General features: G+C 34.5%; 1 long non-coding RNA gene across 1 annotated transcript; it reads right to left on the reverse strand.

Annotated features, from left to right (window-relative positions):
• Positions 1-659: 659 nt before the first annotated feature.
• LOC108508139 lies at positions 660-4892 on the reverse strand. The gene is made up of 4 exons (XR_001878321.1): positions 4873-4892; positions 3172-3282; positions 2565-2666; positions 660-986 (listed from the first exon to the last, which is right to left on the reverse strand). It is a non-coding gene; the product is annotated as an uncharacterized LOC108508139 (long non-coding RNA).

The following is a 4892-nucleotide window of genomic DNA, read 5'->3' on the forward strand; positions in this document are numbered from 1 at the left end:
GTATACGATATTTTCCTTCACCATAAAACTTCATGGAATCAGATGAAGATAACTAATTAACTTTAATCTCATTACTTCCTTGATTATTTTCACAAATTATTTACATGAGGCTCACTAGAAAAGTGGCCCATTGATGGGCTTGAAGATGATGGGCCTCAAGAATCTGTTGGAAGTACCTCTCTATAGACAGTTTAATGTGTTATGTTTAATGTTATTTTGAAAACCCAATGAGATCAAAAAAGATCTTAAAAGATCCCACATCTGGTGTGATGTGGGAAATTAGCATTTTTGTGTCTTCTTATAATGGACAACAAAGGCATGAAGAATTCTGGATTGCAGCATGTAACAGCAGCTACCTTGGCCTTTGCTCAAACCAAAAGAAATGTCTGTGACTTTAACCATGGTGGGAATGACAGCTGCTTTGTACTGTCAAAATATGGGGACAAGCCTTTATGAAAAAGCTCCTACTTTCAGGGAAAATATGCATGGCAGAATCTGAGGAGGGAAAAAAATACCCACAACAATGGAATTGGTATGACAAAGCTACATAGGTTCTCTTACTTGGATAGTAGTTTATCTGAGGTTTTCTGATCCTGCTTGCAAGTATGTGAAGGCACTATCCAAAGGAAACATGGTGGAATTTCCGGTGTGTCTGCCATTTGAGATGCCTTCTCAGCACTGAGAGCATGACCATTTGTTATGTTGCATTGCTACTGGTGCTAAAATTTAGGGGTTTGATACAACCTTTAAATTCACAGTAATTTGTTGTATAAGCTAACTGTAGTTGCTATGGAATCCCAATGAAGAGAAACATTGCTGATATTTTTTGCTCCTGTCAGCTGCTTGTTTCTCTGTTTAACTCAAGCTTGATTTTTTCCATATCCTTTGATGGAGGGGAACGACCACTAAAAAATAATTCTCCTTGTGATGTTATCAAGCTTATTATGCAGCACTTTTTGACTTGATTTTCCAGAGAAAGTTCTGACCTGAAATAGGAAAAAGAACATATAAAATAAGTCAAATAATTTTAGGGTTTTTTAAATGCTAACATTGGCTAAATATACATCCTCTTTCACTAGCGATGTAATTATGGTAAAATAAAAATTAAAGCAACTGGTATCCATTTTTTGGTGAAGAAGAAATAGTATTTACTGGGGGAAATATTACTTAAATGTAGTAATTTATTTCTTTGTCTTTGGATTTGCTAATACTTCCACTTATTTAGTGTAAAGAATTTGGGCCATGCGGGATGTATAATTTGATAAGCAGTTTTCACTGACTGTTGTGGGAACTCTTCTTTTTGACTGCTGTAGTAGTATTTGTCTTAGCCAATGATAATGGGCACTATTATATATTTTAAACGTTATATTACGTCACAACGTCTTGTGTAGTGTAATCTTCAGAGGAATCATTGATTCATATGTCACATAGTCATCTATTATTTAATTAATTCTTTAAAATTAAGTATAATTTAAAAATAATGGTGGCTTATACACTACAGCAATAAAGAATAAAATGGCAAGGATATTTTTCTGTATCTGTAAGAAAGTCTTTGCTCCCATAAAAATGAAAGCACACTATAAGGTTTTTTTCTCTTTCTACTATTTCATGGCCTGCCAAAGACTTAAGGAAACCCCTTACTAAAAAATCTCCATCATAAAAATTAAATTCTTTCACTTGACCGGACATCAATATGTCAAGCCCAAACCAAAGTGCAGCCAGGCAAATACCTTCACTTTTTTGGTCTTTGATAACGTTTAAGTCCAACTCACTGTCTTGCTTCTGATGCAATGAAAATAGAACACTTTTAATATAAAGTTTCTAAAACAATTGATAAATGATTTTTTTACTCACAAGGAAGGAAACAAGGGTTATATTTTTAGTCTTTAGTCACGGGAGAATGGACTTGTGTGTTTTGGGTTTTTTTCATTTAAACTGACTTGCATTATTGGCAATAAAGCTGCTTTTTCTTTTAAAGTGTTTACAAAATTGCTCTTCTGAAGGCTTTAATCTCTTAATCCAATTTCCAAATTTTCTCAGTAGGCTCCAAGCCACCAACGAAAACAAATTGTTGCTCTTGCTGCAGTCAGTCCACTTTCACTGTGATTTGATTATAAATTTTTCAGTGTTAGTATTGTCTAAATATTTCCCTAATTTTGTTCCCTCAAGGGGAGACTCAGTCTAATGACTTTATGCTGCGGGGAATTTAGTCCCATGCACTTACAGTTTAATGCTTTTGTTGTTATACAGGTAATTCCCTTTTCAGAGACAAGAGAACTTTCTCTGTCATGAAAACTTGAATCAAATTCAAGTTATTCAGTATTTTCCTTTATTTAGAAGTGAGGAGTAGGAGTCCATGTATTAAAAACACTGACACATTTTGATTTATTTTTCCAGTTTACCAACAGTTAGGCTTATTCAGTGTTGTTTGGTTAATGTTCCCAAATGTTAATTGATTGATGCATTAACAAGTGATTAACTGCTTACTGAAACATTTTTAGTTGGTTTTGGCTGTATATTTTGTTCTTCATTGGAACTGTCTACTAATTTCAGGATCTACCTACCTATTTTTCAACATGGATACATCTCCTGATGAAATAATCTTTTCTTCCCTGTTCTCACATTTAAGGTTCTGTTTTCCTCTGGTTTCTTCATCTATGCTACTCCTGAAAGACAGGGAAATCTCTTTGCAGTTATATAAAGCATCTGTGACCCAAAGAGGGTATATGTTTTTGTCTGCAATTTTCTTCAGTATTTCTTACTGTCTATCTTTAAATCCCACTTGGAAATGACTTACTCACAGGCGAGGTGCCCAAGACGGAAGTTTACGGTTCCAGTTTAGCGACTAGTGTACTAAAAATATAAGCTCTTAAGTGCTAAAATGCTGTAATAACATGTTCTTAATACATTTATTGCTTCTCACCTCCATTGACTTGTAGAAAGAATCTTTTTCCTCCATGCTTTTTTCTTAATTCCCTCACAGCCCAGTCATGGGTAACATATAGACCCTACTTTTTAATACAGAATCTCCTACCTATTTAAACATTAATACTGGCAGAAGCACCACCGTAAAGGGTGTGTGTCAGGACTTTATCTATCTAGGTTTTTAGGAAGGTGGTAACATGTAAGAAAGTGACAGTTTATATCAGGAATAAAAGTCTGTACATTCACCAATTTTAATTGTAATCTTCACTGATCTTTCATGTTGCCTGTGAGACTTTCTGCAATTCTTTTTTCTTTCAGCTACTGGGACAGTGCAATGAACTGCAATACTAGATGGTCCTGGAGAATTCAGCACAGAGAAAGACATTAGTCAAGCAGGCCAGCAGATTCTCAACTTCCAAAAATTATTAGATCATTGAGAATTTCCTGTGCAAATATTGAATATTAAGAAACCATTTGGGCAGCTGCATGTTGACTACTTTTTATAATATATACAAATAATATTACTTTATTGAAGATAGATTGATACTATGTCCTTTCCCATTGAATTTGACTTTTTGTATTGTTGCTTTAGGAATTATTCTTTTTATTCATAGGTAGCTAATTGTGTTATAGTCCTGGGTGGGGCCACTTTCAGAGCACTAGCAAAATGTAAATACTAACAGTTTGGATCTTTAAATCTGCCCTCTGTGCTGCAGTGTTGTGTTTTTCTGATTTGGGGCTAAGCCTATATCAAAAAATATCTCATCCAGCTAAAGCTGTTTTACTGTTTAAAAGAAATTTATGCAGGATTTATTCCATAAACTCACCAGAAATTTCATTTTTAAAAGCAAAAAAAATATTTTTATCTGGTAAAAATATAGTCTTCAATATTAAATTTTGATTCAATATTAAATTTACAGGCCAGAAGACTACATTCTGAGAAGTGCTAGATGTTCTGTTTTCATTTTTTTCAGAGAGAGATCAATGATGCAAGTTGACATGGTGAGGAATAATCTGTCTGTTGAGAACTATGAATATTCAGAGTAAGCCTGATGATAAGGAGAGAATAAAGCATGTGGCTCAGTGCCTCTAATATGATTTGGCACTGAAGTCTCAAATTAAAATGCATGAAATGAGAGATAACTATTTTTTGGCAAATTCTCTGTGTTTTTTGTTACTGTATCTTCTATAAGTGTTTTAGCTATTAAATTTGTAATCTCAAGTGACTACTGATGCACTTAGTATATTAAAATAACCATGACTGACAAACATCTATGTTGTCCTTTTTAACTAAAGTAAGCAAGCATGCATATTAAACCACCTCAGTGTAGTCAATTGCCTTACTTTAGGATTCAGTTAAGGATAGCAATATTGAGCCCACATTTGCAGGTGGGAAGGCGATTGTGCATGAAATGGGGACATGGAACCTCGAAGTCCCAGGACTTGATTTTGTTCATCTAGCTCCCTCACTCAAAGATCTCTTCAGAATGTGGAAGAAGGTAATATACGGAATAATTTTAGAACTAAAATATATAAATAAACAGACTGCCGAGAGAGATTTTGGAATCTCCCTCACTGAAGATATTGAAGAACTATCTGGATGCAATCGTCTGCAACACACTCTAGGATGACCCTGCTTGAGCAGGGAGGTTGGACCAGATGACCCACTGTGGTCCCATCCAACCTTAGCCATTCTGTGATACTGTAATCTATTAAGAACAGAAATCCAAAATGGCATCCACACAACTACAGTTACTAATCTGACTTAACACTAAGAAAGTTCAGGGAAAAAACCTCAAATGAAAGAAAAACATAATTTAGAATATAATTTAGAAACTGATAGATATTGCCTTTTGGCCAAAGCAAGGTATATCCAATTCATTTTATAGGCTTCCTTGATCATCTGGACAAAAGAAATGTTGCAGATTTAACAGCAGTCATTCTTACCGCTGATCAAAGATCAAGCT

Source organism: Lepidothrix coronata, unplaced genomic scaffold (assembly GCF_001604755.1).
Source record: "Lepidothrix coronata isolate B3197 unplaced genomic scaffold, Lepidothrix_coronata-1.0 Scaffold282, whole genome shotgun sequence".
Classification (NCBI taxonomy): Eukaryota; Metazoa; Chordata; class Aves; order Passeriformes; family Pipridae; genus Lepidothrix; species Lepidothrix coronata.